Here is a 25,552-nt window from a genome sequence, read left to right as displayed (position 1 = left end):
AGCAGAAAATAAAAACAACAAAAAAGGAAATGTCCTGACTCATGTCATCAAGTTTAAGGGCTACAACTTCCAGACGCTGCTGGTGCTCAAATAACACCGTCAAGCAGCTCTGCTGGTGATCCCTGGTCTTGGCTGCATTCTCTAAGTTAGCACTGAATGTGAGCATTTATATTTTCAAAGCTATCAAACAAACCCAGCACAATTAAAAAGAGCACTTTTGGCTGGGTAATTCCAAAATCCATAATAGAATTGAGTGTTACTGGGTTGAGGGATGTCATGTGTCTGTTTCTGAAGTAACCCCTGTGGCCAAGAGAGTAGAACTGACTAATTGGCTAGACCTGGATTATGCACCCATCCCTGGAGTCAGGCACAGGAGGTCAGCCCCATCATTTAGACACAGACAGAAAGTGGGGAAAAAGGGGTTCCCAGAGGAAAGCTGAGCAGCTGATATCAGAAGAAGGGAAAACAGATGCTGGCCAGGCAGCAACAACAGATTTCCTCTCTGGAGTAAGAGCTAGTTTAACCCAACAGGAGTTCAAGCTCATTCCTCCAAACAGGACTGGTCGTCAGGCTAACAATGGCTGGCAGTCTGCCCTCCACAGCCTCTCAACTCTCCTTTCCTTTGTTTCCCTGCACAACTTCACACCATGCTTTCAGGGTCTCTCATGCTGACTTTGGCCTACAGCCTCATATCAAGTAAATATATCAGGTAAAAGCATTTGCTCTATGATGTTAATAGTAATATGTAAACTCATCCCAGGGTGTCTTGTACAACATGGAAGCATCTCCAACGTCCATTCCAACTTTACCTGTGATGCACAGTCCGAGGAGTTTCGGGATGACCCCAGCTACTAATATAAAGGTTAAATTAGGGGGAGAACACTTCCCCAAAAGGAAACTGTGGCATTTTTAGAAAGGGGAAATGGGCACAGAGTTGTCCAGAAATTATGAATCTTACTCTATATTCAAAGCTATTAACAATGTGGTGGCTCACACCTGTAATCCCAGCACTTTGGGAGGCCAAGGCAGATGGATCACTAGAGCCCAGGAGTTCAAGACCAGCCTGGGTAACATGGTGAAACTCATCTCTGAAAAAAATACAAAAATTAGCCAGGTATGGTGTTGCACGCCTATAGTCTCAGCTACTTGAGAGGCTGAGGCAGGAGGATTGTTTGAGCCCAGAAGGTCAAGTCTGCAGTGAGCCATCATCGTACTACTGCACTTCAGCCTGGGTGACAGAGCAAGACCTTGTCTCAAAAAAATTAAAAAATGAACAAACAAACTATTAACAGTGTTTATAGTAATAAAGGATGACTTATTTCTACATTTTACTTTTACTTAATTTTTTTTAATTTTTCAAAAACATGCATTCATTCCAATATTGTATAAAAGGAGAAACATAGTACATTTTAGATAACATTATCCTCTTTCAGCACTGATTGTTTTCATCAGTAAGGCTGTATTCTAAGCAAAAATTTTCAAGTTCAGAGGAAATGATACCACTGGCTTGACATCCTGGAATTTGACCATCTATTCCAAAGTTATTTGAATGCCTCTGGCAATAATATCTTGCAAAAAAAAAAAGATTCTACGACATTTCTTTTTTCTAAACCACATCAGATTTTTACAGAAGATGGGACACGAATTATGAATAAATCAATCAATATTTGTTTCTCCTGTTCTTCTGAGAGCCTGTCCTGGTTCTATTTTCTAGGGTTCATTGGAAATAAGTTCTTTAGGGGAAATCTCATGGTGTCTGGGATCTTTTTTTATTTCTTCATTTCCTTTCTTGTTAAGCCATATTACTCATAATGGCAGAGTGCTAGCTGACTATATAAATTTGCCCCTTTCTGTTTATCCTGTAGTTGCCTGTCAAAGCAAATAAGCCTGCTTTGCATTAGAGCTTGGAAATTAAATTGTGGGAGAGTAAGACCCTCTAGTTAAGGTAAACCAGAGTGGTGTGAGTTCATACCCAAAGGAACAAGAAGCAGAACATCTGTATCTGTGGCAATTAGGTGACCTCGGAGTAGGAAGTGAAAATTTTTCCAAAGCACACTTATATACCCAGTGTAGCCAATCAGTTTTCTTAAATATAAAAGCATCTGTTTTTAACCATCTTACCTTATCAAGACTGTGGCTGTAAAAGTTAATTCTCACTGATGCCATTCTCATAACTAAGAAGAAAATCTCACTTCCTACTTAACTTCCTCTACCACTGTGTCATAACTTTAAATGGAATCCAAATCACTAAGAGATTCTCTCTTAAAATACAGAAGCGCAGAAAAAAGTGCTTCTGATTATGGCTCTATGTTCTTAACCCTGAACACCACTTGCATATTTTCTGGAACACTTTACATTTATCACGAGTTAATAGTAGTAAATATTATTGAGTGCTTGCTATGAACTTTCAATTGCTAGGCCCTTGATATACATTACCTTTTTTAATCCATACAACTCTAAGCAGTTAGCATTTTATGCTCATCTTACAAACACCAAAATTGAGTTTCAGTTAAGTAACTTTTCAAGTGGAATTCATCCATTTTTTCCAAATATACATTAAAATAAATATATAACTCTGAAAATAAAAAAGCACTTCATCCATGTACTGTGTGAAACTTATCTCTTACTACTTGTTGTATATGTACCTCAGATTTTGAAAATTTTAAGGGAAAAGATTTTTTTGATCTACTGAATGCCTTGCTATGCCCACTCCTGCATGTGTGCATTCCAAACTGTTAATTGCATTTGAGCTACACAAATGGAATGATTAAGTTGTATTACTAAGACCAAGCGCAAGCAATGGGCAGTGCTCGAACTTGGACCTCGGTCTCTCTGAGGAAGATATGGAAGCCAGCGTTAATCCATAGGTTGGAACTCAGGTGTATACATTACAATCCCAGCTCCACTGCTCACTAGCTGTGTGACCTTAGACAAATTAGTGAAACTCACCTTTGATTTCTTATAGCAGTAGATCCTACCTTGTATTGCCACCGTTCCTCTAAAGATTCAATGAGGTAAAGCACATAGAGGCAGTGTCTGGTGCATGGTTGGTTCTTATGGTAGTCAGCCTCCAAGATGGCCCAGGTGATTCTAGCCTCCCAGTACTCATATTCTTGTATACACCCCTCTCCCACTAAATAGGACTGAACTGTGTAGAAAACTGTGGAGGTGACAGTGGTGTGATTTCTGAGACCAGTTCATAAAACATTTTTTAGCTTATGCCATGGTCTCTTAGCTCACTCTGGAGGAAGCCATCCATTATGCCACGAAGATACTCAAGCAGACTTCTGAAAAGGCCCATGTGGAGAAGAACTGAGGCCTCCTGCCAAGAGCCAGCACCAGCATGCTGGCCATGTGAGTGAGCCTTCTTGGAACTGGATCCCCCAATCCACCATAATCGAGCCTTCAGATGACAGTGACCCCAGTTGACACTTGGACCACAATCTCATGAGAGACCTCAAACCTGAACTACCAGCTAAGCCACTTCTGAATCCTAGACTCACACAAACTGTGAGGTAATAAATGTTTATTGTTGTTTTAAGCCATGAAGGTTTGAAGTGATTTGTTCCACAACAACAGACAACTAATGCAGTGCTCCAACAAACAGCATGTTCTTTACCAAAAAGCATCTTTCCACAAAGCAAAGACCTTTACAATAAACTTTAAGCTTTCTAGAACAGAGTAGGAGATGCAAATAATGGTTTTGTTTTGTTTTTTTAGGTTTGGGGGTTTTGAGTGGTGCTATTCAGGTGACCACATGCCTGCACGCAGGATCATATCCATTGAGAAGTTCCAAATTCCATTACTAACACCACCAGTTTGGACACCCACCCTAATACAACTACAAATCAGCAAACTAGTTTGCATTTTCAACATCCATCTGCAGATCCCAAATATGCCATCTTTCCCCCATGATTTCCGCCATTCACTGCCTTGTTTCTTTTCTTCTGATTTCTCCCAGAAGCCTAAAGCAATGAAAGAAAAGCATGCAAAGCAGTATTTCCAGTGAAGAATCTGGTTTTTCCTGTATGTTATATCTTCCCCACTGGCAGCACGCAGCAACAGGCACAGAGGGAACAAGAACAGGATTAATATTTTCGTATTAACAAGACTTACAGTAGTAGCAGTGTTAGCAGTCACATCAAAATAAATCACTATCTTATCAACCCATCCAAACACCCCAGTTTCTGTTGCCCTGTACAAAACGCCTCATCTACCATTCCAGAAAAAGTTTTGGAACCGCAGAGAAGTCCTTAGCTTTTTCCCCAGGTTCTAGTGATAAGTGGATCTACTTCTCTCCTACCCTGTCTTAAATTGGGGAAACATATACGAGTAAATGATAAAACTTCTAGATACTCTCTCCTAGATACTCTCTCTGCAGTCTATGCTATTGATGGGAATGTAGCTGGATACAACCATGTTAGAGATGATTTAGTGACATAATTATACTGTATTAACTACTCATTTCACACTGACTTTGAACTCAAGCATTTGTCAGATGCAATCCCACCGTAGCGTCAGGGATCATGAGAGCAATACCAGGGACACAAAAATGATGGGGCTGAGCAATAAGTGCCAACTTAGAAAAACAGGTCGCCACATTCTATTTTAAAGGACAGTGTGTCAAACTTAAACAAAGCAAATACATGTTGAGCACCTACTGTATGCCAGGCTTTGTGCTCAGTTGCATTTGCATACATTATTATCCTTGCAGTCCTCAGAGCAAACAAATCTATTGGCACGTGTTATACTTATGCAGAACAGCATAAACTAAGGGTTGGAAAACCCTTTCGCCCAGGAACCAAATCTCCTGCTTCCTGTGTTTTAAATCAGTTATACTGGAATGCAGCCACATCCACACATTACATATTGTCTATGGATGCATTTGCACTACAACAGCAGAGTTGAGTTTGCAACAGAGCCAGTATGGCCCATGCTATGAACTAAATTTTGTTCGCCAAAAATTCTTAGGTTGAAGCCCTAACTCCCACCCTAAATATGACCATATCTGCAGACAGGGTCTTTAGGCAAATTAAGATTTAATGAGGTCATAAGGGTAAGGCCCTAATCCAATAGGACCATGGCCTTATATTTTTAAAAAAGAAAATGATCGATCTCTCTCTCTCTTTCTCTCTCCACCCACCCACCCCCTCAACACCACCCCTGCCAGGAGAATACACAGCAAGAAGGCTGCTGTCTGCAAGCCCAGAAGAGAGCCCTCACCAAAACCCCACCATAATGGTCCCCTGATCTCAGACTTCCAGACTCCAAAACTGTGAGAAAAGGAATCTCTGTTGCTTAAGCCACCCAGTCTATGGTATTCTGTTATGGCAGCCCTAGCTGATTAATATAGCCCACAAAACCTCCAATATTTACCATTGAGTCCTTTACTGAACAAGTTTGCAGAGCTTGGAAGCTTTTCAAGCAAGCCGGAAGCCCTTGAGAATTCTCCACTCACTCTCTGCTCACCATTGGGAAACCTATAGTTCTCTTAACATAGGGTGGTTTGATTTGAAAATGCCTAAATATATAACTACTCATTTTCCTTTTGCTTTTTTCTTTAGTCCATAGCAGTTCCAAAAAATATGGTGAGCATAACAGGGATCTTGAATGGAACGTTGAACTTCTGGTTCCCAAGCCTACCATCCCGTTTCAGCCAGTTACTTCATCTTTCCAGATCTCAAGCAAAATTCCCTGGTGTCTTCCTTGACCCCACTTTCTCTCTCAACCTACCCTCACCCCTCCAATCCATCTGCAATCAAATCTCCCTCCAAAGTAGATTTGTAATTTAAACTCTTCTCACACTGCTGCTGCTACCTCCCATTCCATCCCCAGCAGGGCTCCCTGATGCTACTCTTGACCCTTTTGGTCCATTCTTTACAGGGAACTGGTGTTTTCTGTTCAGCTTTAAGTCAGATCATGCCACTCCTCTTCTCAAAGCCTCCCATGGGCCCCACAGCACACTCAGTAAAAAGTAAAGTCCTACACCACCTGCCCCATCCGCTCCTCCCTGACTTCATCTCCAGCTAATCTCCCTCATGCTCCATCAGCTGACCTCTAACTGTTCCTCAAACACACAAGGCACCTTCCTTCTACCAATTCTGGTCCCTCAGCTATCCACATGGGTCTCTTCATTCTGCCTTCACATCTCTGTCACCTTCCTGATGAGTTCTTCCATGACAACGCTATTTATAATTGCAGTCTCCCCAGCAGCACAGCAACCACCTGGAACTGCTAACTAAGTGAACCGGAGCAAGTCATCCCCTCACTCAGACTCTGACCCATAAAACAAGAGGGAAAACAACTATATCAGAGGATTACTTCGAGGAACAAACAAGATAATGCAAGGATACATATTCTATGAACTATAAATCTCTAAGCCAGGGGTCAGCAAATGTCTTCTGCAAAGGGCCAGATAGTAAATATTTTAGGTTTTATGGGTCGTAGGGTCTCTTTTACAACTAAATTCAGCCACTGTCACCACTGCAGAATGGAAGAAGCCATAGACAAAACTTCATGAATGGACATGGCTGTGTGCCAATAAAACTTTATCAAGTAGTGGGCCAGATTTGGCCACGGGCTATACGTAGCATACAGATCCCTGCTCTAAATCATTACTTACTGTTATTATTGGTAATGATAAAAATATACATGAAGATCTTAAATGCCCAGGAATACAAAACGTACTCTGTATCAGTTGCGTGTGTGTGTGTGTGTATTTATAGTGTGTGTATGTATATATATAGTTTGTTTTCTCCTGGTAGAACATAAACTGCAGGGGGAGCAGGTATCTTATTTCCTGTGTGCCTTGCATACTGTTCCAACTTTAGCACCAAAAACAGCACATAACACATAGCTGCCCTTCAGGAAATACTTCTGAAGGAATGAATGAATCCTGTATTTTATCAATGATTTTAATAGATCTTCTGATGTATTTTTGACTACATGTAATGGTTGCCTTACATTCTGATTTTGCAGCAGTAGCTCTCAACCAAGAAACATTCAGTCATGTCTGGAGACATGCTTGTCACAACTGGGAAGGGGTGGTGATAATGGCATCTTGTGGGTAAAGACCAGGGGTTCTCTAAACACCCTACAATGCACAGGAAAGCCCCCCAAAACCAAGAATTCTCCAGCCCCAAATATCAACCGTGCTGAGGTTGAGAGACCCTGCTTTGGAGCCTAATGTCCCATGAAATCTTACTCCACTGTGTGTACCAACATTTAAATGCACATACTCCATATCCATTAGAATCTTAAACTAATAAGGCATTTTCCCCCTCACATAAATAGAAGCCATCATTAGGAAATCCAACATGCTAAACAGCTCGCAGAATGTTCCATAATGTCTCTTGCTTAGACAGCTGAGGACCTGTCAACTCACAATCACAAGATGGCTACGCCCCCTTCAGTATCACATCCCCATTCTGGGCAAGAAAAAGCTGAGGATCAAGTGCATAAAGAATATGTCCCAGATGAGTGTGACGGCCACTGCCTCCTACCCCCCTGGAGCCTTCCTGGAAGCTATAGCCAATTATTTCACTTTTATTGGTCAAAACTATGTCTCTAACATCAAAGAAGGCTGGGAAGTATAATTTTTAAAACTAGGCATGTTGACACAGCCAACAAATTGTTGTTGTGTCAGTAAGGAGGAAGGAACACTGGACATTGTATGAGTATCTGGCATTGCTACCACATCCTTCAGTTTAGAATTATCACATCTAAGAATTTTTCACAGCACACAAAGATGTGAATAGTATGAGAATGTTCATCCCAAAATGATTAATATAGAAAACTGGAAACCATCTAAATACATGTAGCTGGTGCTGATGGTGTCCCACCAAGATCTCTTTAATGAACTGGCATTCCTCCCGTTAAATAGCAGTGAGAGTTGGCTGTTAAGAGCTCAAGCCACAGCATCATCTCAAGAGGACAAGAGGATTGCCAGGATTCTTCCTCTGTCCTCTCCTGCTTCATCCACTCCCTTGATAAATCACGTTTATAAAAATGCCCATCTCAGGCAATGGTTCTAGGAAACCAGTACTTAAGACAACATACATCAATAGGAGGCTGACCATTTAGATTAAAATATAAGCACAAAATAATGAATGCCAGTTAGAATTAAGCAAAGCTATTTACAACAATATTGACAAGATGTCTGAGATATTTCATTGAATGCAAGATAAAAAAGCAAGTTAAAAAACATTATGTATAATATCCCTTGATTTGTATTTTAAAAACACTATACTTCAACCTGCTTAAATATGTGTATTTCAAAAATTTCCATAAAAATGCAAAAGAAAGTGTTAGCATTTGTTTCCTCCGGTTACTTTTCCATCTTCTATTATTCTGTATTGTTTGAATTAAGAAAAAATTATTTTTATTTTGTGACTTAAAGTTTTTACTTAAATCATCTCCATTATTCAATAAGGTGAGATGTTTAGATTTTTGGTTAACATAGTATTTGCTTCCAAAAGATTTCAACGTTTAAAAAATTAAATAGAAAGCTTAGGTTCCGGCCGGGCATGTAGGCTCACACCTGGAATCCCAGCACTTTGGGAGGCCAAGGCGGGCGGATCACCAGGTCAGCAGTTCGAGATCAGCCTGGCCAATATGGTGAAACCCCATCTCTACTAAAAATACAAAAAATTAGCCGGGCGTGGTGGCATGCACCTGTAGTCCCAGCTACCAGGAGACTGAGGCAGAACTGCTTGAATCCGGGGGGCGGAGGTTGCAGTGAGCTGAGATCACACCACTCACTCGGGCCTGGGTGACACAGCCAGACTCCATCTCAAAAAAAAAAAAAGAAAGCAAGCATGGGTTCCAGTCCAGTTCTGCCATTTACTGAGTCAGCTTAGGCAGGTTATTCCACCTCTCAGGTGCTAACTTACAAAATAAGGGTTAAAACAAATATACTAACCTACAGTGTTATATGAGGAACAAATCAAGTAATGCATATGTAGGCATTCTGTGAACTATAAATCCTCAAATGATACTTACCATTGTTATCAATAATGATATAGAAAATATATCAAGACTTTAAATTAAACAGTATTACATAGTAGGCCGCAGACATGGTTCTGTGATGCAAATAAGAAAACCTGACTGCACTCAGAATCATTTAGGAAGGCTAGAGGACAAGGCACGGACAGGGAGCTGCGCAAAAGATGGCTTTTCATCCCTAAGCGCAGAAAAAGCACATTACGGCCCAGTCTGGTGGGGATGTGCTGTGGCCCCCATGGAGAGCACTGGAAGCTGCAGCTTGTCTGGCCAGCACCCCCAACCCTGCAGCCTGCAGGCCCTGGAGAGAGGCTGCTCCTGTAAACCATCCCTGCTAGAGTTCGCACTGCTGCCCCCAAAACCTCAGTGCAGCTGCAGCATCGCGAAAACTTAACCTCTGCCACTATTTCTTAACCAGCATTGGTTACTCAGTCTTGAATCAAAGAATCGGACTCTAGGCCGGGCGCGGTGGCTGACGCCTGTAATCCCAGCACTTTGGGAGGCCAAGGCGGGCAGATCACAAGGTCAGCAGAAACCCCGCCTCTACTAAAAATATAAAAAATTAGCCGGGCTTGGTGCCGGGCGCCTGTAGTCCCAGCTACTTGGCAGACTGAGGCAGGAGAAGGGCGTGAACCTGGGAGGCAGAGCTTGCAGTGAGCCGAGATCGCGCCACTGCACTCCAGCCTGGGCGACAGAGTGAGACTCCGTCTCAAAAAAAAAAAAAAAAAAGAATTGGACTCTATATTAAGAGGCAGGAAAATTTCTTCCAACTATTAGAAGGGGATTTAGACACCAGAAACAGCAACAACGAAAGATAAATGTTACCTGTTTTATGCAGGCATAGAAGTCCTTGCGCGTAGACAAAATCCAAGTCACTTTACTTATACATTCACAAATATATTTTTATAAATTGGATTCTCAGAGAAGCTGACTTGAGACAGAAATGAACATGCAGGACTTGACTAGAAAGTGCTCTCAGCATCTGCACCTACGAAGGGAGGGAAGGAGAGGATTGGATAGAGGCAGAGCTTGGGTTGCAGGGCAGCCCCAATGAAGGATTTGTGACACTGTTATAACCAGAGGGCTGCCACATCCTGGCCATCACAGCCACAGGAAAAATCGGGAAGTTGGAGATATAAACAAAGAAGGGACGAAGGGCTTTTCCTCAACTGGCTCTTTCCTTTCCCAGATCGTAGATTTTTTTTTCCCAGAAGTCCCTGGAACAGTGGGACTCACATCTCATTGGCCAGAACTGGTCACATGGCTGTCCCTAGCTGAAAGGGAGACTGGGAAAGTGAGTTTCTGGGAAAGAAGAGAGAAGCAGCCATGTTTGGATTACACGAACTGGCAAATGACAGACAAAACATGTAAGTGCCAGTCCTCACTTTGCTTACAACCCTGTGAACCTCTCAGTGAGCACTTGCTGGGTACCAGCCATAGAGCTAAGACTTTTTACACTAAGCACCCGTCTGAGTCTTACAATGACCCATTGTGTGGCTTTTATTATGAGGCCCATTTGACAGATGAGGAAACTGAAGTTCAGAGAAGTTATTGGTCCACAGGTCCAAAGTCACAGAATTAATAAGTAGCAGAGATTCAACTGAAACCCAAGTCTGCATAACCCCAGAGTCTGTATTCATAGCTACTTCCCACCAATGCTTCCCGGCAGATAGCTATCTAATTATGGTGGCTGTGAGGAAGGAATGAGATCATCTTTGTAAGGAACGTAATATAGTACCTAGTACTTAATATACAGGAACCACGAGGAGAAAGTACCTGACAGACTTTAATGAGATTTGAGCCAGTAAACTCTCAGCTACCCAAATGTGGCTATTTGCTGAAAACTTCTAGTACTAAAAAAACTTCTGTACTAGAAATGTGGGAAAGGGACATTCGAGGTATCTGAGAAACGAAGATTTCCTGCAAGTCTAGCACCTGAGTTGGACCTTGCATGGCAAAGAAAGGCAGACAGAAAGCCTTGCTTCTTCTCTGAACCTGCTGTGGATACAAAGAAAACTAAAGTGAAATTAAAATGTTTGACCAAAATTATCCAGTGCCTCGCCACTCCATGAGTGCTCCACAAGTCAGTACCATGAGCACCCTCCCAGAGCTTATTAGGAATGCAGAATCTCAGGTCCTGTTCCAGACTTACTAAATCAGAGTTGCTTTTCAACAAGGTCCCCAGGTGATCTGGATGCACTTAAAAGCTTAAGGAGCACTGTTCCAGAGGGCTCATTGAGAGCACAGGCTGAGGATAAGCAGAACACCAACTTTGAGACTAACCCAGTCTGTAACGGAACTGGACATCATAAGCCAGTCACTGTGCTTTAGATAGATTCTCTTATTTAGTCACTGTGGGCTGTCAACAACTTTATGGCTTACCACTACTATTATTGGCAGATTAAAAAACTCATCTGATTTAGTAACTTGACCAATTTCACATAACTAATAACTTGGCAGAAACACAACTTGATACTAGAAGTATCATTCTTCTCCACTACAAAACATCCCCTAATTATGGTGGCTGTGAGGAAAGAATGAGATCATCTGTGTAAAGAACTTAATACAGTGCCTGGTACTTAATATACATGAACAATGAGGAGAAATCATCTGACTTTAATGAGATTTGAGCCAGTAAATTCTCAATTACCTAAATGTGGCTATCTGTTGAAAACTTCTAATGCCAGCTTCTACCAACAAGCAGAACACATTTCAACAACTTTCTTCTTCCATCAACCCATGTTTTACCAAATGAAAATAATTCTTATTACTAGCCTAAACAAAATATAATTAGAAAGGTGAATCTGTAGCCCTGAGTCAAAAATGGGCCAAAGAAGTTTTACATAAATGATTTTGGGTTTTCCACTGTTTCGAATTATCCATGTCACTGCTTCCCTTATTGGCACTGATAACCGAGTGTTAACTATATTACATGCAATTAAATTCAAAATATTTGTGCAGCAATTATATGGATTCATCAGACCTAATGGTGCAGTCACGATGTCGTGTGTACTCATCAGTAGTACTCAAAAAAAAATGGCATATAGAAATATATTCCCACTAGCTGATAAATATGAAACAAATATTGTGTCTAGTGCCATCATATTAGCTGATATCTATCAATAGTAAACAAATTAGGAGATTCTAACAATATTGATCCTACCATCAGTACTTTTTTGCATTCTTCATTAGAGAGCTGATATATCCAGAAGGCATTTGTTCAGCAATCAATCACTAAGCCATACTTGTGTTTACTCTTTTTTTTATTCACTTATTTATTTTCTGTCTTCTTTTGAGATCCTCTCAGCTTCTCATTTTCGGTCACCCAGTATATGAACCCCTTGTAGCAAGCACTGGTGATGCCCACCCCTGATTCTCGTGGCCCACCTCCACATTTTCCAGGAATCAACGTGGACATTCTCCACGCACACTGATGCTTCCCACCTCCAGCTTTCGTGACTCTTTCTCTAACCGGGGGCTCCTTCTGGTGCCAGGAGAGCTTGCTCAGCCGGGGATGTAAGGCCTCTATGAACAAACCTCAACCAACGAAGAATGAGAGTTGGAGGATACATATTCTAGCTTTCCCACTAAAAAGCTAGTGGGTCAGTTCTGAGGTGAGTCCTACATGATGCTTCAGAGGCTCCTCAGTGGGATGGAGTCCCGGATGCCCACAATGGAAAGCCACTCACTAATGCATCTTTCATTGACTTTCCTTCCTTTTGTGTCTCATTTTGCCCACTCCTCCATTCAGTGCTTTCTGGGATCATCTTCCAACACACTCCCTATACCCAAAGCCTTGACACATTATCTGCTTTTGGGAGAAACCCAACCAACCAACACAGCCCCCTGTTAAGGACCTGACCCCTTTAAGTAATGCAGTGGAGTCAGAGAAAAACTGTCACTGTAGAGGTTTTATTCTCACTTTCCTGGACTCCCTTGTAGTTACAACACATAACATATGATATAGGAGTTAAGAAAGAATAACTTAAGCAGTTAGTAAGGGTATGAGAGTCCTCCATAAGGCTTTTCTTTTTTTAATGAAAAGCAGCCCTAAATCATTCTTTCTTTTTTTTTTTTTTTTTTGAGATGGAGTTTTGCTCTTGTCACCCAGGCTGGAGTGCAATGGCACGATCTTGGCTCACTGCAACCTCTGCCTCCTGGGTTCAAGCGATTCTCCTACCTCAGCCTGCTGAGTACCTGGGATTACAGGCGCCCACCACTGCCTGGCTAATTTTTTTCTATTTTTAGTAGAGACGGGGTTTCGCCATGTCGGCCAGGCTGGTCTTGAACTCCTGACCTCAGATGATCCACTCGCCTTGGCCTCCCAAAGTGCTGGGATTACAGGCATGAGCCACTGCACCTGGTCCCCCAAATAATGATTTCTAACAAAGAGCAGCCCATAAAGTTGAGCTGCAGACACAGACAAGCAAGCTGGGAGCTTGCACGGGTGAATGCTGGCAGGAACTAAGGACTAGACATTTTCAAGATGGCGGCTCCATCTTCCCTTCTCTGCCAGCCACATGTACTGTTAACAAGCGGACAAGATGGTGTGGATCAACTAGAAAGCCCATTTGCATAACAAGATTAGGGTGGAACAACCAGCCTTCCCCACGTGCTATGTAAACCTCATACCTGATGGAACCAATCTATGAGCTCTATGTAAATCAGACACCACCTGCCCAAACTGGACTATAAAATTTGGCACATTTGCCACCAGCCAGTCCTTTCTGCTGGGAGATACCTTTGTCTATAGAGGAAGCTGTTCCTCTTTCTCTTATCTTCTACATATTAAAACTCCGCTCCTAAACTCCTTGTGTGTGTCAATGTCCTAAATTTTCCTGGCACATGACCACGAACCCCAGGGTATATACCCCAGACAACGGAGCCACTTCAATAGGCTCCAACAATCAAGTGAATCTTGGAGAGTTTACAACACAAAAAAGCAGAGCTTGTGCACAATCTACTGTGGCAAAGTTACCGGCAGTGGTGCCAGAACTACATCCAGTTTGTACAAATGGTGGTGTCAGTGATGGTAGCTGGAGTTCCTGTTTCCAGTGAGGCTGGTATCCCTGGCCCAGGCAGCAGCATTAGGACCCAGCGATGATGACAGCAGTGTCTTCATGACACCAGTTCCTTCTACAGACCAATTTTGACCCTTTTCCTGGTTTCTCTGATTCCCTGGCCCTTTTGTAGATCCTCTAATTAATTCCTTCTCTGTTTAAATAAGCCAGAGTTCATTTTCTATGGCTTGAAACTAAAAGGGCCAACTTACATAATGTGTTACAGTCTCCTTATATATCGAAATAACAGGGATATTGATTATGAGATTGTCTGTCAGAGGCACATGTTGAAGACAACCTAAATATCCATCAGTAGGAGTCTGATCAATGATGAACTATCAAGTCAACAGCTAAGAACAATATAGCTCTGAATGTGAATATGTGCAATTATTCCAAGATTAAGTTTTCAAAAAGCAAAACCATATAAATGGTTTGCTACTATTTCTGTTTTAAACATATACACATGTAGATATATATGTGTATACATGTATATGAATTATAGTTAGATATATATACATACACACACACACACACACATATATAAAAGAGTCCCATATGCTTGCACAAGCAATAAATGTCTCCAGAAGGGTCTGGTAACAGGGTTCCCCTGGAGAGGAGAACAAGTATCCTAAAAATCAGATGGGAGACCAAGTCTTATGTTTCCCTATATATTCATTTAAATCTTTTCAGTTTATACTTATGAACATGTCATCTATTCAAAAATAAATAAAATTTAGATGTAAATGTGTAAAAGAACTTTGAAATTTGAAGGAAAAAAAAAAAAGAACAGTGATATGGTTTGGCTGTGTCCCCACCCAAATCTCATCTTGAATTCCCACATGTTGTGGCAGAGACCCGGTGGGAGGTAATTGAATCATGGCAGCAAGTCTTTCCCATGCTGTTCTCATGATAGTGAATAAGTCTCATGAGATCTGATGGTTTTAAAAAAAGGAGTTCCCCTGCACAAGCTCTCTCTCTTTGCCTGCCACCATCCATGTAAGACGTGACTTACTCCTCCTTGCTTTCTGCCATGATTGAAAGGCCACTCCAGCCATGTGGAACTGTAAGTCCATTAAACTTCTTTCTTTTGTAAATTGCACAGTTTCAAGTATGTCTTTATCAGCAACATGAAAATGGACTAATACAAACAGATTCCCAGACCCTGACACACTCAGTCTATGGTGAGATCAAGACTGTATTTTCAGCAAATGGCACAAGTGGCTCTGATGCCAAGGCATGCTTTGGAAACCTGGTATAGATTCTCATAGATCAGGAATGTTTTGTGCATTGTGCTGCTTCCATATTGTCCCAATCTCTGCACTGAGCCCAAATTAATATTGTATTTTTAAAGTCAATATTTTAAAAAAAAAGAGAGAGAGTTCATCCTGGGAAGAGGCACACTCACTGGCATCCTAAGATTTCACCAGATGTGCAAAGGGAAGCATCAATATATTGACACCAGCACTTTCCTAGACTGGTACTAACTGCCCAAAAGGCAAAGGTTCTTATTTTTACCACCTTTCCTGTGTTTCCTTGAATATTAATTGGAGACAATCATATATGCTCATGATGTGCTTTTTATTTCTACATCAGCTCACACACAGGCACACATGCACACATACACTACTTTTAGTTCTCATAACCCAGTGTTTTCCACTGGAGTATATTTTGGTCATGAGGACAAAGATGACTGTTGGAAAGTTGAAAGGTCGCTATTCTCATTGAATATTAGTGTGGCTCCTTTCTCAGCTCAAATGCCCTCTGCCCTATCCCAACTTTTGTCTCTTTCTTACTTTTTTACTTTCTTTCTCTGGGCTTCATGCCAAAGATGTAAAGAGGTGACCCACTTTATCAATCTATTATAATCTTTTAAAACCTCTGCCATTTCAAACCAATTTATTTTTATGTGGCATCTCCCATAAAAAATCATCTCAAAATACTCTGTTGAGAAGAAAGCAAAGTTATGATAAAATGGTTTAAGCATTTTAAAATTTCTTGGAGGTGAGGATCAAGAGTTAAGCACATTTCAATAACTTCCTGTAAGTTCACAGCTCTTAATGTAAGAGTTTTATTATTCTTAGCAATTCCTGTTTTAGAGAACCGTGACTGTCAAAAACTTACACCTAGGACCAGATTATTCAGAGTGTGAGAAAAGTATAAGAGCTGGATTCAGGAAGCACAACTGCTTCTGTTCCAGATCTGCAACCAATGCTTTAAGCCAGGGTCCTGCTCAGCTCCCCGCCGCGCATTTCTGTCCTGTTCATTCGTCTCTGGTCCTCTCAGGGGCATTTAACTCCGTTGATAGTTCCTCTCTTATCTCTTCCTTGCTCTGGCCTCTGTGGCTCCAACCTCTACAACTTCTCCTCCTAACATTCTGGTCGTTTCTTTTACCTCATTTTTTCTAGAATCTTCCACCTGTCCCTCAGATGTCCCTCAGGCTTGGTTTTGAGGAATTTGTGGAGATCTAACTTGACACCAATGCTGTCCCTGACTCTCTGCACTCTCCTTCTTGCTCTTGCATCTTCTTTCCCCCAATGAAGCCTTCTACTCTGCTGACCAGCATACTCTTAGTGAACTACTCTTTTTTTGTTCTCAAAACGTTCATTGCTCAGCATCCCTTCTCCCTTATTTTGGTATTTTCTCCCAAGATCTCTTTTGGAAAACAAGCCCTCCCTCTTCTGTGATCTACATGTTTTAAGTGGGGTTGACCCCAGGTCCAGGTTACGGAGGTGGGCACAGGATTCTGGTTGGTCCAACCAGAGCTTTGCATTCCCATGGACATCGTGATTGGTTCAAGGATGAGCATGTGGTCCAAGCTAAGCCAATATATGTAAATTATGGAATTTTCCACTGGAGTTGCTAAGCTGGTAAAACATCACTCTAGAGCAGACATCAGCAAGCTTTTTCTGTAAATGGCGTAAGCGAAAATATTTGAGTCTTTGTGGGTTGTAAGCTCTGTGTTGCAACTACTCCATTCATGAAAGTAGTCATAGACAATAGGTAGCAAATGGGCATGGCTGTGCTCCAGTAAAACTTTATTCTCAGGAACAGGCAGCCTGCATTTGGCCTTAAAATCACAGTTTTCTTATTCCTTGTCTAGAGTTTCTAGTAACAGTCTTTACCATTTCATGAGAAGAACCTATCTGAGAGTGATAGTCTGAATAATGGCCCTCCAAAAGATATGTACATCCCAATCACTGAAACCTGTAAATATTACCTTATATGGTAAAAAGGAACTTTGTGGATATGATTAAGTATCTTGACTGAGATGGAGAGACAGAGAGAAATTTGACACATACAGAGAAGGAGAAAACAATGCATATAGAAAAGGAGAAGGCAGAGATTGGAGTGATGTGGCCACAAGCCAAGAAATGCTGCCAACCACCAGAAGCTGGAAGAGGAAAGGAATTAAATTTTCCCTAGAGCCTCCTGAGGGAGCACAGCCCAGCCAACACCTTGATTTTGGCCCAGTGACACTAATTTCAGATATCCCACCTCCAAAACTGTGAGCAAATAAATTTCCATGGCTTTAAACCACAAAGCTTATGGTATTTTGTTACAGCATCACAGGAAAACAGTACAACCAGCAAAAACTTAAAATCTGATTTTTACTTAAAGTAGTTTAAATTGGGTTTATGTCATTTTCAACCAAAAGATTCTTATTCAATATTCAAATCTTTCTTATGAGAACATCCTTTCTTCATTTCAGCTTCTGCTCAAGCTACTCTTTCTTTACACAGCCAGATTTTTTGAAAGAACAGATTACAATAAGCCCATAGCTCCTTATCTGAAATTCTAAGAACCAGGTATCTTTTGAATTCAGGTTTTAAAAAGATCTGAAGGTATGGTAGACTGCATCTGTTATACAAAATATTCACTGCCCTCCCTAGGTTGGCCCTCCCTGCAGGAGGAATATACGTCTTCATTCTACTGAGCTCCAATGGTCATGTGACTTGGCTTGCCATGTGAAGGGTTAGCAATAGTGACATGTGCCACTTCCAAGAAGCTCTGAGAGCCAGCATGTGTTTGCATCACATTCTCACTTCCCTCTGGCATAATATTGGCAATATCCCAGGTAATGGAGGCTCCACCAGCCTGGGTCCTTAATAAAAATGTCAGGAAGCAAAGTCCCAACTGACCCACAATGGGCATGTAACACTGCGTAAGCCCCTGCTATTTGGGGCTTGTTTGTTACTGCAGCATAAGCTACCCTATCCTGATCTATACTTGAGCATCTACTGCATATTATGTAATACCTCAGGATGCCCAAGACACCACCCTAAAACAAATCACATTAGTACTTTCAAGAGCATGTAAATACCTGCACTAAAGGGGGTGGATTAAAATATGTAAATAGCCTCATATTAGTTCAGAGATTTGGGGGGGTTACGAGTTTGGGATTTCAGGCTCTATTTGCTCTATCATGTCTTTACCCACTCATCTACCATTTCCAGTTGTCTTTCATCCCTATCACTCTACTGCACCTACTCTCTCACAACCACTGAGCTTCTTACTCCCAATTCCCTCACTTTGTTTTAACTCCAAACCTCCCTAAGCCCAAACCAGTAGAGCCATTAACATTCGATGCTACCATTCACTACTTCTTCAAAACCTTTCCCTCCTCTGACTTCAATGACCCCATGCAACCCATATTGTTTGTCTTTTCTATCCCTTTTCCATCTAATTACCTAACTGATTTCTCTTTTCTCCTCATTACCCAAGCATTGCTACAGAGTTGATTGTCAATTCTTGTCTATCCTCTTCTATTCCTATTGCTTTACCCCAGGCGATCCTTTCATCCCCCATGGCTTCAACTCTCACCTCTACATGGATGGCTTCCAAATAAATATTTCTAGACCATATCAACAGCTCCAGACATAACCTTTTTCCTGAGTTTTACCTCATGCACAGACAAGGGTAATGTTCTTCCTACCCCAGCATATAAGTAAACCAACAAGTATCTCTTGAGCGTCAGGTGGCTAACGATGTACCATTTCAGTAATACTCATTAGAGGGGCAAATCCCTTAGGATAGTAAGTTTAAATCATAGAGGAAATGATTTGAAATAACACATTCAATATTATGGGTTTATATTTGAAAACCTCTTTAGGTGAGATTTGGTTTGGTTTTGCTTCCTGATACAAATTACAAAAAATAAAGCTTAATAACATCTTCCTACATAGGTCTTAGTTTGGGATCCCCCTGAAGTATACTTTGAGACAAGGATTAGAGAGCAACTAGTTCATTTTGTACATAATCCCCAAAAATACAAGCAGGGGAATGGAGAAGTGAAACCCAGGATGGAAGGCAGCCAATATAAGGTTTGTTATTAATGCTGTTTCCATTTTGGGTACTTGGAGATCAATTCTTCTCAGAAGCTCTGGCATTCAGTGCAAAACATGCCTCAGAGTTATCCCACCCAAGGGATCAAGGAGAAGGGTTATTTATATGCCAGTGACTCCCATTGGTCATTGATTAATGGCTAATCCCAGGGATATTAATTTCCCAGTATTTCTGGCTTGCTTTGCAGGTGATAAAGCAGGCTCTGGCTGCAAGAGAAAGTCATTTGGCAAAACAATGCAAACCTTGGAGGTTGAATTTGGGCCAGCATGCAATGAATTGGTGATGGCTCAGGATACAAGCAGGACATAGGGAACACCTACTACAGCTCATAAGACTTAATGGACATTGCCATGCTTTCTTGCCTGCCCTAAATATGAATCCTCTTTCATATGCTCAGGTAAATTCCTGGTTATGAGTCTTGATGGGAGGTCATGGCCATTTATAACTACGGAGACAAAAATCCAGCTGCTCACATCACAAGTTACCCTTGCAACTAGGATGCAGGCATGTGACCCATCTTCAGCCAATCAAATGCATCCAGGCCATATTTAAATAGGGAACTACTGGCACTCCATAGCAGGAGTCTGTTCTGGTGAGGTTGTCTAGGTTGCTGTAAGTAGTCAACAAATGTCTGCTGTTATTATGATTAAAGGAATATTTCCAAATATTTTCTTAAAATATGGGACCTTTCCCTTTGACAAAAAAAAAATCCTATGCCCTAAAAAATGTTATTTGATCTTCAAGAAGAAACAAAGTATCATTGTGGAAAATAAACCAAAGCAATGGAATAAAGCACTGCACTATTGGCAAACATGCCCAGCCCAATCTCCCCACATGTGCTGATGTGCCCACCTTGGACACCTTCCCCTCACTGAAAAATAGAAGTGTTTGAAAGATAATTTATTACACTGACTACAATAGCTAGCTGAGATTCACCTTGTTCTAGGTTCTGCTCAGTGCTGGGAGTAACAAAATGAAAGACAAATTGCCCACCCTTAAGAAGAACACAGACTAGGTAGGGAGAGACACTGGTAGAGTAAAAATTACCAATGCATAACCACAAAGATATTTGAAGAGGGCAATGAGAATGCCAAGGTGGGTGCCTAAAAGAGACAAGGTCACCCAATGCTAGTTGCTTAACCTGTATTTTGAAGTTCAAGTAGGATTTTTAAGAAAGAGAGAACAGAAACATATACCAAAGAAAGGGAATGGCATGGGCAAAGGCAAGGAGATTTAAGAGTCTGTGAGAACTCTGGCTAGAACCAGGGCAGAAAACTCCAGTTAGCCACTGCATCCATTCCATGCTAGACAAATCCTATCAAGGCTTGCATTTTCCAGAAATAGAGGAAGAAAAGGAAGGAAAAAAACATTGAATGAACAAACAAAGGAAAAAAGGAAGGACTGATTTTTCAGAGAATAAATCAAGGCTGTTGCTTGCTATCCTCTTTTGAACAAACATTATTAAATACAGGCATACCTCAAATATATATAGCAGGTTTCATTTCAGACCATTGCAATAAGGTGCATATTGCCATAATGCAAATCACACTAATTGTTTAGTTTTCCAGTGCATATATAAAAGTTATGTTTACACTATACTGTAGTCTCTTGAGTGTGCAAATAGCATTAGGTCTGAAAAAGGAATGTACATACTTTAATTTTAAAATACTTCAATCCTAAAAAACGCTAATGATCATCTGAGCCTTCAGCAAGTCATAATCTTTTTGCTGATGGAGGGTCTTGCCTTGACATTGATGGCTGCTGACTGATTAGGGTAGTGGCTGCTGAAGGCTGGGGTGGCTGCGGCATTATTATTTTACTATTCTTAAAATAAGACAATAATGAAGTGTGCCTCATCAATTGACTCTTCCTTTCATGAAAGATTTCTCTATAGCATGCAATGCTATCTGATAGTATTTTACCCACAGTAGAATTTTTCATAATTGGAATCAATCCTCTGAAACCCTCCTGCTGCTTTCTAAGTTTATGTAATATTTAAAACCTTTTTTGTCATATCATCAATGTTCATGGCATCTTCACCAGGAATAGAGTCCATCTCAAGAAACCACTTTCTTTGCTCAGCCATAAGAAGCAAGTTCTATCTGTTCAAGTTTTCTCATGAGATTGCAGCAATTACGTCACATCTTCAGGCTCCACTAATTCTGTTTGGTTTGCCACTTCTACCATGTCTGACGGTATTTCCTCCACTGAAGTCTTACGCACGCTCCTCTAAGTCATCCATAAGGGGTGGAATCAACGTCTTCCTAACTCCTGTTACTGTTGATATTTTGACCTCCTCCCATAAATCACGAATGTTCTTCATGGCATCTAGAATGGTGAATGCTTTCCAGAAGGTTTTCTATGTACTTTGCCTCCATCCATCAAAGGAATGACTATCTATAGAGCTATAGCCTTATAAAATGTATTTCTGAAATAATAAGACTTAAATGTCAAAATTACTCCTTTACCCAGGGGCTACAGAATGGCTGTTCGGTCAGCTGGCATGAAACAGTATTCATCTCCTTGTACATCTCCATCAGAAGTCTTGGATGACCAGCTGCATTGTCAATGAGCAGTAATATTTTGAAAGGAATCTTTTTTTTTTGGAGCAGTAGTTCCCAACAGTGGGCTTAAAATAATCAGTAAACCATCCAGTAAACAGAGGTGCTGTCATCCAGGTGTTACCACTACATTTCTAGAGCACAGGCAGAGTAGGCTTAGCATCATTCTTAAGGGCCTTACAATTTTCACAATGGTAAAGGAGGACTGGCTTCAAATTTAAGTAACCAACTGCATTAGCTGCTAACAAGAGAGTCAGCCTGCCTTCGGAAGCTTTGAAGCAAGGCATTGACTTCTCTCTAGCTACAGAAGTCCTAAATGGCATCTTCTTCCACCTTAATGCTGTTTTGTCTACATTAAATATCCATTATTTAGTGTAACCTCCTTCATCGATGGTCTTAGCTAGATCTGGATAAGTTGCTGCAGCTTCATCAGCACCTGCTGCTTCACCTTGCATTTTTATGTTACGGAGATTGCTTCTTTCTTTAAACTTCATGAACCAACCTCTACTAGCTTCCAACTTTTCTTCTGCCCCTTCCTCATTTCTCCCAGCTTTCATGGAATTGAAGAGAGCTGAGCCTTGCTCTGGATTAGGCAGATGAGGCTTTACTTAACGGAATGTTGTGGTTGGTTTGATATTCTATCTAGACCACTAAAACTTTCTCTATATCAGCGGTGAGGCTCTCTAGCTTCTTATCATTTGTGTGTTCACTGGAGTCATACTTTTGATTTTCTTCAAGAAGTTTTCCTTTGCATTCACAACTTGGCTAACTGTTTGGCACAAGAGGCATGGCTTTCAGCCTGTCTCGGCTTTCGACATGCCTCCCTCACTAAGCATCATCATGTCTAGCTTTTGATTTAGTGAGAAACCTGTGACTCTTTCTTTCACTTGAACATTTAAGAGGCCATTTTAGGGTTATTAATTGGCCTAATTTCAATACTCTTGTGTCTCTGGGAATAGGGAGGCCCAAGGAAAGGGAAAGAGGTGGGAGAAAGGCTGGCGAGTAGAACAGTCAGAACACACACAACACTTATCCATTACATTTGCCATCTTATATGGGTACAGCTTGTGATGCACCAAAACAATTACAGTTGTAACATCAAAGATCACTGATCACAGATCACAGTAACAAATATAATAAAGAAAAAGCTTGAATTATTCCAAGAATTGCCAAGATATGACACAGAGATATGAAGTGAACAAATGTTATTGGAAAAAATACCAGTAGACCTGCGTGATGCAGCATTGCCACAAACCTTCATTTGTAAAAAATGTGATATCTACAAAGTGCAATAAAGCCAAGTACCATAAAATGAGGTACGCCTGTGCTAAAAACTGTCCCTACATGTGCAGCATGTAATGTTTAAATGTTATTATTAAAGGGATTAGGTAACAATTTATGTATTATAGATGTGTAGTCCATGTATTATATTTGCAACATTGCTGGTCCCATTACTTTACAATACATACATACAACTGTCTTTGAAAGTTTGACTTTTATCCAACTTCATGGAAAAATTTTATTTTGGTCTTCATATATGTCACCAATACAAGAAATGCCAATTATTCATTTCTCTTTTTAATTTAAATCAAATCAACATGCCTTATTGAATACTGGTTATAGTACACCACTTAGTATTGAGAACCTAAATTTATTCTTGTCTCTTTGCAATTACTACTATGTTTTTGCCATGAAATACGTTTAGGAGACAAGAGAAGGAATTTTATCCAATTTCTTATCATGTAGGTAAATAATAAATAATTTTTAACTCTGAAAGGCACAATATTGGTCAGCAAACAGAGCATACATATGACTTTGTTTTTTAATACATTCTGTTTGGAGTCTAGGATCTAAAATTTAGATGGGATACTAGTTTTAAAATCAAATAAAAGATTAATGCTTATTTACCTATAGCCCTTCTTCTGCAACTTTAACAAAATCATTCTTCTCCTTCCAGGTCTGTAAGACAATTTATCTGGATGAGACTCTAATTCAAACTCCTACATAATTTTGGATTTTTTTTTTTTTTGGCAAGTGGAAAACCCAGATGTTAAGGGACTAAGAGGTGTATTTGGAAGATGTGAAATGGATGATTCAGATGTCGAACACACTTCTATATTATTTCTACTCTATGGACACAATGCTAGAAATCCTTTGAAATATAAGATTATCTGGGCTTACTATAGTGTAAAGAGATGAAATGATAAAATGTGGGGCTTACTGGGCCTAGAAATCTCTAGAAATAAATGGTGACTTTAAGAAGGGGATCCTTTTGCATGGTTTTACTTTGACTTTCATCTTCCTAGAAGGCGGCTTTATGATACTCTCTAAATCGAAGGTGTACTGGTTGGCTAGGTACAAGATGCAAACATAGTGAAGTGGCAACTTACACAGGAGTTGAGCTCTAAAGGCGGCACATGAAGTGCAATTTACAAATGGCCAAAATTATCTTTTTAGAGTGTCATGTCAGCTACTCACAAGCCATCTCCCAGTAAACCCATCACAGACCATTTTTACTACAAAATTGAAACAGATGGTTGCTTTTCAAGTTCACATTATAGCTTACTTACATTTAACGACCATGTTAGAAAACCAATATACCTCTTTCAGTGTTAGAACCGCAGCAGATAGGGGGAACTGCTCAGTCTTTGAGTGAAATGCAGGAACAAAGACCAACTGAAGAAACAACAAATTCTCCTTTCCCATCCTACATTCCCTCTGGAGCACAGAGTTAAATAGACTGGGGAGTATATTCACTAGCTTTATTAAATTGTTTCTCTTGTTCTCCTTTGCTTTATATATGCTTAATTGATAGACATTAAAAGCATATATGATGGACTCGACTAGTCCCCATCTAAGACAACTACGTGACTAAAAGCACACCAAATGCACTAGCAGCATGAGTGCATTCAAGGCCACATTCAACTGCTACGCTCTGGCAAGACGATGCCAGTGGTTCACTTCCAGCATGTGTTCTGACAGCCTGGGTTTCTCTCCTGACTGGCTGGTGCTTGTGGTTTAACAGTTTTAATATCCCTCACTGGACACAATTTCCTAAATCCAAGGATACAGAAAAAAAAAAAAGTACATTAACAGAGTTTTCAGGAAAAGTCTAGATGTTTCAGCCTAACCAGGATGCAAACTTTTGAAACCTAAGGGAGTCAAGATTTCCAAGAACAAAAAGAGTTTTCTCCTGTCTCTCCATGCCATCAAGGTGTGGTCAAGTGGGCTCATATTTTCCAGTTCTCCCACCTGCCCTCCCCACTCCCCATAAAAACCAGCTTCTATGGGTACCTCCTGCTGGTCATGTGGGCCTCGTGGCATAGTGATGTGATGGTGGGAGGGGAGATTCCTGTCATACGCCTCTAATGGGCTCCTCTGTCAAGAAACTCAGCACAGACATCCCCATTTAAGGCAGCGGGTCGCCCTCCTCTTGCATGGAAAACTCAAGTCTTCCTCTTCGCAGCCACACAAAGGCAGCTCAAGAGGAAAAAGTAAGAGAGAAGGGAACTCAAAAGGTAAAAGAAAAAGGTTGGAGTAACATGAGAGAATAGATAGAAAGAGGTAGAATGCAGGAAAAACTTCCCA

At 40.8% G+C, this 25,552-nt stretch overlaps 1 long non-coding RNA gene across 1 annotated transcript; it reads left to right on the top strand.

Moving 5' to 3' along the window:
• The first annotated feature begins 10,276 nt into the window (after nt 1-10,276).
• Nucleotides 10,277-24,978, top strand: LOC129052147 (uncharacterized). The gene is made up of 3 exons (XR_008516992.1): nt 10,277-10,367; nt 19,591-19,800; nt 23,922-24,978. It is a non-coding gene; the product is annotated as an uncharacterized LOC129052147 (long non-coding RNA).
• Nucleotides 24,979-25,552: the final 574 nt, after the last annotated feature.

The sequence above is a fragment of the Pongo abelii genome, chromosome 21 (genome assembly GCF_028885655.2).
Source record: "Pongo abelii isolate AG06213 chromosome 21, NHGRI_mPonAbe1-v2.0_pri, whole genome shotgun sequence".
Classification (NCBI taxonomy): Eukaryota; Metazoa; Chordata; class Mammalia; order Primates; family Hominidae; genus Pongo; species Pongo abelii.
The sequence above is the reverse complement of the archived record's forward strand: the minus strand, read 5'-3'. Positions and strand labels throughout refer to the sequence as shown.